This window comes from Herpailurus yagouaroundi, unplaced genomic scaffold, assembly GCF_014898765.1.
Source record: "Herpailurus yagouaroundi ecotype Mexico unplaced genomic scaffold, PumYag 213, whole genome shotgun sequence".
NCBI lineage: Eukaryota > Metazoa > Chordata > Mammalia > Carnivora > Felidae > Herpailurus > Herpailurus yagouaroundi.
The window spans coordinates 9,960,008-9,973,895 of NW_024412444.1; the positions used below are offsets into that span (position 1 = coordinate 9,960,008).

Consider the following 13,888-nt stretch of genomic DNA (forward strand, 5'->3'; position numbering starts at 1 on the left):
TATCTTATAAGCCTTTAATATAATTTAAAAACATTTATAAATCATAAGTGTGCAGCTTTATGAATTACCACAAAGTGAACACATTTCTGTAACCATGATCCAGATCAAGAAATAGAATACTACAAACATCCTAGAATCCCTGCTCATAATCCCCTCCCAGTCATGTCCCTCTCTCTTTTGAGAGGTCACACTCTCCTGACTTCTAACAATTTAAATTAATTTTACCTATTTTTGAAGTTTATTTAAGTGGAATCATATAGTATATATTCTTTCCAAATATACATTCTTTAACATGTATTTTAATGTGTTTGTGTAAAATGTGTTTGTGAGATTCACCTATATTGCTAATTTAATTACTGCACATAGTATGGCATCGTGTGAATGTACGACAATTTATTTGTCCATATTAGGCATTTTGAATAGTGCTGCTAGAATCATTCTACATTTCTCTTGGAGCTTCTAGACAGGCATTTCTTTAGATATTTGTCAAGAAGATAAATGAACACATACTTTGGCATTCTTAATTTCAGTTATTATATTTTTTGTTTCTAGAATTTCCATTAGATTTTTTTTATAGTTTCCATTCCTTAGCTGAAATTCTCCATCTCATTATTTAATTTCTCAAATATATTAAGCAAAGTTATTTTAAAAGGCATGGCTCACAATTCCAATGTCTGTCTGTCCTGTGGGTCTGTTTTTGTTGTCTGTTTTTCTCTTGTTCTTGTATCCTAATATGTCTAGTAAGTTTTGAGTGTATAGTGGACATTTTGACACAGAAACTATATAGCTATTTTGAGATTGTATTGTATTGTCTTTCTTCAGAGATTTAGAATAAAAAAAATTTTTTTAAGAAGCCCGAAAGACTGAAAATAAGATCCAAATGTTAAGAATATTAGAAGTTAGTCCAAGAGACCCATCAACAGAATGATAGGATTCTACGTGAGAGACTAGAGGAAATAGGAGGGATGATATATAGAAAGATTTCCCAAAATTAAAGGTCAGGTGTTTTCAGATTGACATAGCTCATCAAAAACAGAAAAAGAAAAAAAAGAAGAAAAGAGTCACCATTGTGTAATTTCAGAATAGGAGGGAAAAAAAGAAAAGATTATTAAAGCTTCCAGAATTTTTTTTAAATTGAAGTTGCATACAAAGGAGTAGGAATAAGAATAATGTCTGACTTCATACAACAACATTAGATGGTAGAAGACCTTGAAACCATACCTTCAAAATATAAGGAAAAATTACTTTCAACTTAGAATTTTACACCCATCCGGTCTAACAATTAATTGAGTGCAAAATAAAGGTGTTTGCTGACATGCAAGGTCTCAAAAATTTATATTTATTTAAATCCTTTGTCAGAAAAGATCTGGAAGATATTCTCCATAAAATATAAGGAGTAGATCAAGAAAAAGGAGTATGTGGGATCCAAGAAACAAGATTTCAGAGAAAAGCAAAGAGAACTTTCAGAATTGTGGTTAAAGGAATTCAAAGGATGACATTTGTTCAGCACATCTAGACAACAGTCCAGATTTCAGCAGGAAAATGGAGGCTTTCAAGAAGAAAGTCTCTAGGAAAAGAATATATCTGATACAATATGATGTGTTTGAACATGGAAAGTAAAGTTGATTTGATTTTATAGTGCTAATAGGGAGTTTGGGAAGAATTAATGCGGGGTGTGTACAAAAATCTATCACAAAATAAAACAGTGATCAACCCTAAGGAAAACAAAAAGCTGTACAAGAAAAGAAACGTAATCATAGCATATTACATGGCTTAAATGTGTACAGCTTTTTAAAAAAAACATTTTATTTTTAAGGGCAGTTTTAGGTTCACAGCAAAATTGAATGCAAATTGCAAAGAATTTCTATGTCCTCGTTATCCCCGCATATGCACAGTCTCCACAGCTATAGCCACTCATACCAGAGTGGTACATTTGCCAAAATTAATGAACTACATAAACACTTTATTATCACCCAAAGTCCATAGTTTACATTAGCATTCCCTCTTAGTGGTGTATACTCAGTGGGTTTTGACAAATGAATAATAACATGTATCTAACACTATACTATCATACAGAATAGTTTCACTGCCCTTGTCTTCTAGGTTCTACCCATTCATTCCTCCCTCCCTATTAATTCCTGGCAACCATTGGTCTTTTTATTGTCTTCATAGTTTTGCCTTCACCAGAATGTTACATAGTTGGAATCATGCAACATATAGCCTTTTTGGACTGATTTCTTTCACTTAGTAATATGCCTTTTAACCTCCAGGGGTGCCTCGGTGGCTCAATCAGTTGAGCATCTGACTTTGGCTCAGGTTATAATCTTTCAGTTTGTGGATTCAAGCCCACATCAAGCTCTCTGCTGTCAGCGCAGAGCCTGCTTCGTATCCCCTGTCTTCCTCTCTCTCTCTGCCCCTCCCCCGTTCCTGCTCGTTCATTCTCTCTTTCTCAAAAATAAACATTTTTTTTAAAAAGTTCCTCCATGGGTTGATAGTTCATATCATTTTGGTGCTGAATAATATTCTCTTGTCTGTATTACCAGTTTGTTTTTCCATTAACCTACCAAAGGACATCTTGATTGCTTCCAAAATTTGGCAATTATTAATGAAGCTGCTATATTCTTGTGCAAGTTTTTGTATGAACATAAATTTTCAACCCATTTGGGTAAATATCAAGGAGGATGACTGCCAGTTCATAGGGTAAGAGTAAGTTTAGTTTTTAAGAAACTGTCAAACTGTCTTCCAAAGTGGCTATACCATTTTGTATTCCCACCAGAAATGAATGAGAGTAACTCTTGCCTTGCCTGCATTTGGTGTTGTCCACCTTTTAGATTTTTGCCTTAAAAATAGTTGCCTATTGGCACAATTTTTGTACATAATCTTAATAATGTACCATACTAAATAATAAGTTATCCAAAAATTATGAAAAATCCTATTTGAAAGATGTGGGGAGGGAAGGAAGGTGGTATGGTAGTTTAACGTGCTAAATCTTTTTTTTTTCCAAACTAGGAAGTCAGAGATATTATCTAAAGCATAAGTGCAGAAATGCCAATATGAGGCTACTGTTTATAAACAAATAAGTACCAGAAGATAGAAGCTATTGCTGAGGCTTCAGAATAGTTGCCTCTGCATTGCGAGCCTGGGGGGATGAGTGAGGGGGGAGGGCAGCAATCAGGGAATGATGACTTTGTCTCATAATCTTGTAGTACCATTTGTATTTTTGAACAATATACACATATTTTGTTTTATAATCAGTTTTTTAAATGAATGGGTAATCTGTCAAAAATTCCAAGAACAAACATTGGCATGATTTCTTTTAGTTTTTCAGAAGGACTGAAAAAAAGCCTTATGAATGTGGCATCTCAGATTGCCTCAAATGTTCCAAATAGACTTGGGGAGGCATGCTGTGGTTCAGGGTGCTGTGGAATATAACCCCATATTCCTCACTTAGCTGCCAGGACTTAACCTTGTACAAGTGCTCACCCAATCTCTATGCTTCAGGTTCTGCATCAGTAAAGTGAGGATAATAATTGTTCCTTGGTTAAGCAAAATACTATTACATTCCCACTGAAAGCATAAGGTGTGTAAACCAAGTACATCTTGGAGAAGTTAAATTGGTATTGTAGAGGCCAAAGATACAGGTTAATGGTCCCACAGTCCATTGCTGTGATCATGTACCAACTTTGTGCTTTGTGTGAGTTCTGAACATCTCTGAGCATTGTTTCCTCATTAATTATTATGAAGTGGTTGTGAAGACCCAATAAAATATAAAAATGTATGTGACAAGATAAAAACTATGATTCATTGTGTAGATGCTAAACGTTTATCTGCCTCCTGTAATCAGGCACTGGGTTGACACAGCCTCTGCTTTGAGGAGCTTGGGATCTCTCAGGAAGATTTACATGTACATGTAGATTGTTATACCTGGAAGAAACTTAACTAATGGGCTTAACAAGCAGTGGGAGGAGAGTCTGGAGCACTTACCTCTTATTTGAGAAAGCCACCTGGAGAGGCACTTTGATTTCACAGACCTACCAAGTTAAGAGAAAATTGACTGACATAAGGTTGCCAACTTTTGAATTTGCCAAATCAGAGCATTAAAACAAACAAAAAAAGAAAAACTACAATTATTCTGATCATTTCATTAATTGAAAAGACATTTAAACACACACACACACACACACACACACACACACACACACACATTAGGAAGGTGTTAATTTCAGAATAAAGGCTGACGTTTTCACCACAGACCAGTGAAAATGACTTCATGGGTCAGTATCTATCCATAGAGCAGTGTTTGGTCTATACTCACCTAGAGAAGTAAATTTCCAAAATATATCCTGAAGGAAAAATAATAATTTCCCAGGTAATGAAAATGGATAACAAGAAAAGAAAACATTTCTAAAAGAGGAAAGAGTGTATGTGCATAAAGGCAGGGTATCATGAATATATCTGATGTGTTCAAGGAACAGGGAGTTCAGTATGGTACATGGTAGGGGTGGGAGTAATGATTTAATATAATATTCTATTACTAGGCTGCATGTTTTGTGTGACATAAAGAGGTAGAGCAAATTTCCTTCCCTGAAAGTTCACTGTGTAATTTTAGACACTAGAAACATAAACAGTACAAGAATACTTATGAAGACATTTGATAAAAGAGGAGAAAGGATAACAGTATGGGGCAAAATGAGTGTCCCTGGCCAAGGAGGTTGGCAGCAGGAGTGATAGCAGTGATGATTATGGTGCTAATAGGAGCAGTAGGTGTTCTAAACACTTTATATATGAACTTAATTTAATGCTCATAACAACTCTATGAAGTGGATGTTACTATTATCCCCATTTTATAGATAGGGAAACTTAGGCACAGAGAAGTCAGATAATGTGCCCAGTGTCACACAACTGTTAAGTAGTAAAGGCAGGTTTTGAAGCCTGTCATTAGGACTCGACTATATACTCCTAATTACTACAGTGTACTGCCCTTCTTGGGAGGGTGGAAGGGAGGGGAAATTTTAGAAAGCTGGGGGCAGGGGGAGGGTGCCTGGGTGGCCCAGTCAGTTGAGCATCTGACTCTTGGTCTCAGCTCAGGTCTTGATCTCGGGTCATGAGTTCAGGCCCCACACTGGGCTGGAGCCTCCTTAAAAAAAAACAAGGCAAGACATGTCATGGAATAAGAATGTCACGATTTGGTGACCGGCCATGTTAAACATGTCTGTATGCGATAAGTTATGGATGTCCCTTTGTCTTTCATACTGAAAGTAGTGGGAGGGTTGATTTTCTCCTTCAAAGACAGATCTGGTAGTCATAGTATTGAGACTTTTATCTTAGGAAACTCTTTTTCCTGTTTCTTACATTCCATTCTGAGATTTTATTTAAAGATATTGTATTAAATGTTACTTAAGCTCAGTACTTTGTTGTCCTTGGCTTATTTAAACTGCTGCATTTCACTCTAGAACCTCTTAAACTCACCCATGCTAGGCAATGTTGCCTGATTCCATTGCTGTTCTCTGTTTACACAGTGCAATATAATAGAAAGTGAATTACTAGAACCCTAAAACAAGAAATTAACCAGTTTTTCACTTGCCCGGAGGAATGGCTTATGCTGAACGAGTAGTAAAGCATGCTGGTTCAAATGAATTTATGACTTTTATGGTTCCCAAGGGGACATGGACTGGCATTTTTAAGCATTTGCATGACTGAATTATTGATTAACTTGTATCATTCTGCATTAAATACACACACACACACACACACACACACACACACACACACACACACACATAGGTAAGAGAAGAACAAGAGGAGAGAAAAGAGAGAGGAAAGAACAAGTGATTATCCACTAGGCATGGACTTAGACTCTGTCACTGATGACGTTATGGGTCTTCAGACACCCAGTTCAGTGTTCTTTCTAAAATATCACAGTGGAGTGCCTGGGTGGCTCAGTTGCTTTAACCTCTGACTCTCAATTTTGGCTCAGGTCATGATCTCACGGTTTGTGAGATGAAGCCCTGCATGGGGCTCTGCACTGACAGCATGGAGCCTGCTTGTGATTCTCTCTCCCTTCTCTTTCTGCCTCTCCCTCACTTGCATGTGCTCACTCTCAAAATAAATAAATAAACTTAAAAAATAAAATAAGATATCAGCACTTGGGCATGTGTTCTGTGTTGAAAAATGCAAGAATAGAATAATTCAAAGTATAATTTCAGACTGAGAGCCCCTTGAGGGCATAGGTTAAGTCTCCATATTTTTATCTCTAGCACATGGCCTGGTGTTGGTAATCTGTCATACATGTCTGATGAATTAATGAAGTAAAGGTTGGCTAATTGTTTGTTCAGTTATTCATTCAGTCACTGTCTCTATTCAATAAGCCTTTATTGAATGTCAAGCAATGTGAAGAAAATTATCCCTTCAAAGACCAGAGAAAAAACTAGAAATACTGACATCTTGCCATAATGGACTCATTGAGCAGGGAAGGGCCTTAGAGATCATCTAATCCAATGTCTTAATTACACAGAGGAGGAAAATAAGGCCCATGGAAATTAGGTATCTTGTGCTGAGGTCAGGAAGGTGGAACTCTAGGCCAGGCCTCTGACTGTTCCTTCCTCAACAGTATACAAGTTCGCCTTCCTCAGTAACTGGAATGGTTTAGTGTTTTTAATAATTAACACTGTTGAGAGTTTCTCTGCCTCTCTATCTCCAGGTCAGGTGAGTGCACATCCTATCAGATTTCATCAGTTTAAGGCTGCATGCCCACTCCTTCCTGCAGTGGAATTGAACTCAGATTGCCCTTGCCTAGTAAACCACCCCAGGGCAAGAAAAGGCATAAGATCTCAGTATAGCAGAGGTGCCTAGCCAATAGTAGATCCCACAAAAATGGGTTATGAATATCTATATATCAAGACACAGAACTATTCTGATTAAAATATCAATTGTAGGGACACTGGGTGGCTCAGGTGGTTGAGCACCCAACTCATGATTTCAGCTCAGGTCGTGATCCCAGAGTTGTGGGATAAAGCCCCACATCAGGGGGAGCCTGCTTGAGATTCTCTCCCCTGCTCACATGTGCTCTCTCTCTCTCTCTCTCTCTCTCTCTCTCTCTCTCTCTCTCAGAATGAAAGGTTAAGGGTGCCTAAGTGGCTCAATCATTTAAGCTTCTGACTCTTGCTCTTGATTTTGGCTCAGGTCATGATCTCACAGTTCATGAGATCAAGCCCCACATCAGGTTCTGCACTGACAACGTGGAGCATGCTTAGGATTCTCTCTCTCCCTTGCTCTCTGCCCCTCCCCAGCTCATGTGTGCGCATTCCCCCCCCCCCAAAATAAATAAACATTTTTTTAAAAATTAGCAATTATATAAGTAGGTATTTTATATATTATTTCTAATAGGACTTCATATCTCAAAAACTCTAAGGATAACAATTTCATTTATATATTCATCCCAAATAATTAAATACATAGGAATAAATTTTACCAAGAAAATGAAAGTCTTGTTCACTGAAAACTACAAAACATTCCTAAAGGAAGTTAGAGAATACCTAAATAAATGGAATTCATGGATTGGAAGACAATATTGTTAAGATGCTGGTATTACCCAAAGAGATCTAGAGATTCAGTGCAATCTCTCTTAAGATTTCAGTGACCTCTTTGCAGAAATGAAAAAGCCAATCCTCAAAATCATATGGAATTGCAAGGGGACCCAAATAGCCAAAAACAATATTGAAAAAGAAGAACAAAGTTGCAGGATTCACACTTCCCAATTTCAAAACTTGCCTCAAGAGTTGCAGCAATCAAAACAGTTTGGTACATTTAGAATGGACATATAGACTAATGGGATAGAATTGAGTCCAGAAATGAACCCATACATCTGATTTCTTTATGGGAGTGCCAAGAACATTCAATTAGGAAAGAAGAGACTTTTCAACAAATGGTTCTGGGACAGATATCCGTATGCAAAAGAATGAGGATAGACCCCTACCTCACACCATATATAAAAATTAACTCAAACGGATCAATGACCTCAATTTAAGAGCTAAATAAAACTCTTAGGAAAAAAAATAGAACTTAATCTTTATGACCTTAGATTTGGCAATGGATTCCTAGATATGACTGACCCTAAAGCACAGCAAAAAATTTTAAAAATAGATAAATTGGACATTAAAATTTTAAAACTTTTGTGTATCAAAAGGCATTATTAAGAAATTGAAAAGACAACCTACAGGATGGTAGAATATATTAACAAATCATATATCTGACAGGACTCTTACAACTCAATAATAAATACACACAACCAATTAACAAATAGTCAAAGGACTTAGCTACTGTAGTATTTCTCCAAAGAAGATATATAAATAGTTGACAAACATGAAAAAATGCTTAACATCTTTAGTCATTAGGGAAATGTAAATCAAAACCACAATGAGATACTACTTCACACTCACTAGGATGGCTATAATTTTTATTTTTAATGGAAAACAGCTGTTGGCAAGGATGTGGAGAAATTGGAATCCACCTACTATGGAAGACAGTTTGGCAGTTCCTAAAAATGTAAAATACAGAATTACTATATGACCCTGCAGTGCCACTCCTATGTATATACCCAAAAGAATGGAAAACAGATACATGTACATGCATAGTCACTGCACTGTTATTCACAATGACCAAAATGTAGAAACAGCCCAAATGTTCATCAGCAGATGAATGGATAAACAAAACATGGTATGTATCATACACACAGACAAAAAGTCACATATTGTATGATTCTGCTTATATGAAATGTCTGGAATAGATAAATCCATATAGAATGGTTGCCAGGGATGGGGGTTGGAGGGAATGGAGAGAAACTGGCTAATGGGTAAAGAATTTTACTTTGCAATGATGAAAATGTGTTTTTGGAACTATATATATAAAGGTGGTGGCTGTACAACATTGTAAATGGACTGTGTGCCAATGAATTGTTCACTTTAAAATGCTTAATTTTATATTAATGTGTATTTCCCATCAACAAAATATTTTCAAAAAAACTAAGGGCATGATTCATTTCAGGATAGCCAAGTGTCTGGTGTACTTAAGGCTTATTTACCCCTTTAAACATCAAGACCTTTTATTATAAAAACCACATGCTAAGACATGGTGGTTTTGTGTCCGTTGTAATGAAATAATTGACATAAGTCTTTGTTATTGAAAATAAACACTTCTATATGTACCAGGCACTGTTCTTAGGCCCTTATATACACTAACTTACTTAATCATCACAATAACCCTATAAGTTCAGCATTATTTTTTTAATCCATGTTTTACAGATGAGGAGACCAGGGCACAGCAAGGTAAACTAGCACGCCAAAGTCACACAGCTAATAGGTGATAGAACTAGAATGTGAACCCAGGATGCCTTGATTCAGAGCTGTGCTTTTAACCACTATATTATACTGTTTCTTAATATCTTTCTGCATTATACAGTGAGCTCCATAAGGGCAGGATTCAAACCTCTGCCATGCCCAGAGAAAATCTGACAGTTACATGGCAAAAGAGTGAATGAACAAATAAAAATTAAACAGACTTTGTAGCAATATTGTTAACGACTAAATGTTTGTGTCCCCCTAAAATTCATATGTTGACACTTAATCCCCAATGTGATGGTGTTTGAAGGTGGGGGCCTTGGGAAGTGTTTAGGTCATGAGCCCTCATGAATAGGATTAGTGCCCTTATAAAAGAGACCCAGAGAGCTCCCTCGCCTCTTCTGCCATGTGAGGTAAGAGTAGGAAAACAACAGTCTCTGAACCAGGAATAGGAACAGGGCCCAGATCAGATGCCAAATCTGCTGGTATCTTGATCTTGGACTCCGCAGCCTCCAGAATTGTGAGAAATAAATTTCTGCTGTTTCTAAGACGCCCAGTCTGTGGTGTTCTGTTCTATAGCAGCCCAAACAAACTTAAGACAAATATTTTGGCAGTTAAAGACTTTTGTAGTTTCTACTTGGCTCCCACTGGTGTTTCAGAGAGGTGAGATTATATATAAAATCACTGTGCTAGGTACTACAGGCTGTTCTCAGATAAATAAGATGAATATGGTTGAGTCTTGAGACCACTGAACTATTAAGAAATTAATCTTTATTTAAATTATATGAATTAGGAGAACTCAGAAACTGATACGTCTATAAATTTAACTACTTTAGGGACACCTGGGTGGCTCAGTCAGTTAAGCATCTGACTCTTGATTTCAGCTCAGGTCATGATCCCACAGTTGGTGGGATCAAGCCCTGCATGAGGCTCTGCACTGACATCCTGGAGCTTACTTGGGATTCTCTCTCCCCCTCTCTCTGATCCTCCCCCACCCAAAATAAATAAACATTAAAATATTAAGTAAATGTCACTATTTTATAAGACATTCCCCCCCCAATAAAATGGGGGTGGTGATTTTTAATGCATAAAGTGCTTTATACATATATTAAAATTGATGACTAATTTTTAAAGCTAGCTAAGAGCCTCATCAATGGTATTCAACGCCTATAGAATGATTCATTTTATGATGGCATTATGGCCAAAGAAAGCCGAACAGGGCTACAGAGTCACTCAAACATTCTAACTCATACTGGGAGCAAAAGACAGCAAAAAACCCACCATCTGGTTGTGTTTTGATGCTGCATGAGCAGATCTGTAAGTTTTCTCATAGTCTTCTTCACGTACCATTTTGCCGTTTTGAGCTGACCCCTCCAGCCAACATTGTTTTCTTTCAGATTTGTTAGCAAAAGTACTTTAAAATTTGTGTCATTTTTCAACGTTAATCAAGCAGTCTGTATGTTTCCATACACAGTCTGTTACAGAAGATACAACTTGTCTGGAAGAACAATGCACATAGTCCCTGGTCCCTTGGTGTCTGATTACCAGCTTGATTTGTTACCTGCCATCTGGGGAGAAAGATGGGGTATCGAAAGAATGTGTGCATGGCATACTTCTCAGGATATAGCCGAGCAAAGAAAAACCAAAGATGAAAAGTGGAGGACTTGGCAGCTGTTTGTAATCTAGGTCAGCTGTTTTAAGGGGCTTTCATCATGACCGTTTACTGAGCATCCCCTTTGAGCCAGATGGTGATACACCATCGGGATTCTCTCATTGGTCTCTCTCCCACACTAAGAATCCTTTGGCAGAATTGTCTCTTTCAGTTCCTAGAATGCACTACAGCCCTTCTGCCTTCAGAGTCTTCAAATGCTGTGTTCCCTCCACCTGAATGATCACTCCATCTACTTCAGCTGGCCACTTTCTGCTTATCTTACATGACTCAGCTTAAATGTCTCCTTATTAGAAAAGACTTTCCCTGAGACCCATTACCTCTTTCATAACACCTGGAACTTTTCTTTCAGAACATTTAACAAAATACAATTAAATTGTTATTTATAGTATAATTTCTTTCACATTCCCTACTAGATGTGAGTTTCCAAGAAGACCAGGGACAGGGTCATTCTGGCTAGATTCCCAGCCATTAGATAAGCTCCTGGCACATAGGAGAGGCCCAATAAGTATTTGCTAAATGATAAAACAAGTAAATGAATGAATGAAGGCAGACCATGCCCTCTATGTACTCACAGTTTAGCACTATTTAATTTGTATGTAGGATCTATGCTGTTTTTAGAATTCTTATTTTTTAATTAAGCCATGAATGCTAAAAAAATAAAGTGACCTAGAAATTGGACATGGAGAAGGGGTATTTATTGGTGAGCTGGGTGATGGGGAGCCGAGTTAACTTCCACTCCAGTCTATCAGAACATCCAACTCCCAGGTTGGGAAGCTCTTTCATAGTTTGGTTTCACAAAAATGAGACTAAAGGTCCTTTCCATGTATTCCTCCACAAAGTTTGAGAGTCAGTAGTTGGTAAATGGGCTTATTAATAGTCTTTATTTTAAAATAATAAACCAATAGTTTTTCTTTGATTTTGCCTTCTATTTCAGGTTTTATACTGCCCACAGTTTCCCTCGATGAACAATCTAATAAGTAGTGAGACAATCATGGGTGCAAAGGGAGAGTAGGTACATAGAAAGGAGAGATGACACAGCATTTTACTGTGAAATCTGATTTGCATGTCAACCACATTCCTGTAAAATTCAGACTGGAGTTTTGTAATAGTCTCTGTCTTCAAATTTTGATTCCCAGGGGTTAGCTGCTTATTTCTCGTTAGTTGGAAACTCAGATTTTGTTTGAGATACATTTCAAACTTTGTGCGGCATTGTTCCCTATACCATCCACGCAGTCCCCACAAGCTCAAGTTTCCATGACTTGTCATTATGTGACTGAGAATGCAGCATTTTATTTCAGGGCCTTTTAGCCTTCTCTACCTCTTTTAATGTAAAATCTTAGTTTATCAATATTAGCATTGTTGTGGAAATTGCCTTTTTCTACCTCAGAGGAGTTTGGAATGATATGTCAGATATACATCTGGAGTTAGTTTATTTACTTTTCCAAATGTTTTCTATCTCGAGAGTTTATTTACTCAACTACTTTATATTGATTTTCTAAATGTCGATGACAGATAAGAAATGGACCAACAAAGAACACCTGAAAAGTAAGATTTGTAAATCTACTGCATCTTTAATGACTGGAGCATTAGGACACTTAGAAACCATTACATTACATTATATTACATTACATTACATTACATTGTTGATGGGTATTTAAGTTTTTAGTTAAATGATTCATTTCCTTTTCAAGATTAGAACATTAGTATCTAATTAGGAAACTGCCACGACTTAGGTGCATATAAACCTAACATCATTTGCCTTTATAAATGTGGTTAGAGTTTATACTTACATAAGATGTTTTTCAAGGGATGCTTGGTTGAATTTTTCTTATTACTTACATTCACATATACATGCACAATTTTTTTCCACCAGATTCTAAAATTAGAAATTTTACATATAAAAATTAAACACCTATAGACATTTTCATGTAGAAGAAAATAAAAGCTACACTTAAGCTAAACCATCAAAAGTTATTTTACACTTTGGTATATTTCATTTTAGCCTTTTTGCCATTCACACATTTTATTTATTGATTTTCTACAGTAGAGTTAGAGTTTTATATATATTATTTTCATTTAACCTCCTATCACAAGTCTTTCCCCTATCATTAAGCCATCTTCATAAATAGAATTTCTTGTGGCTCTTTACTGGTAATTCAAGTTGTTTATTTTTCAGAAATTATAAACACCTATTTATATAGATCTTCATCTGGGTTTCTGATGTTCTTTTACTTTAGAATAGATTTGTAAAGTAAAACTACTCAGTAAAATGGCACATACATTTTTAAAGCCTTTTATACATATAGTAAAATTACTTTTGGAATGCTAATACCAATTTATAATTCCTGCTTGCTACATATGATGAGACTTAATATCTCTGCCATAAAAGAGGTCCTATGTACAAATAAATAAGAAAATAATATTCTCATACCTAAATGAGTTAAGAACATGAACAGAAGATTTACTAAACTGAAAATTTGCATATCCACATAAGTATATATGAATGATATCAAATCTCATTAGAAATACAAATTACAGTAATAAAAACACTATTTTAATAATAACAAACTGTTCTTTCTTTGAAAGTATTAAAAGGTAAGATGTTAACATTAGGGGAAGCTGGGTAAAGAGTATTAGAAACTCTACTATTTTTGTAACTTTCATAGATCTAAAATTATTTCAGTATAAAAAAGTTTAAAAAATTGCTTTATTCATATAGGGGCTCTAGGTACTTATTCAATTATGTCATTGCATGTACTGATCTCATATGAATGAGCCAGCGTACTCCCAGAAATCTGCATCAGAGCGCCCCTAACTAGATCTTTTCTTGAGTCACATTTCTTGTATTGAAACATAAGTGTAAAATATATTCAGTGATTGC

At 36.2% G+C, this 13,888-nt stretch overlaps 1 protein-coding gene across 13 annotated transcripts in view; it reads left to right on the forward strand.

Annotated features, from left to right (window-relative positions):
- The window catches only part of CFAP20DC (CFAP20 domain containing), a 238,572-nt gene that overhangs the window by 116,335 nt on the left and 108,349 nt on the right, over positions 1-13,888 (forward strand). The window lies entirely within an intron of this gene.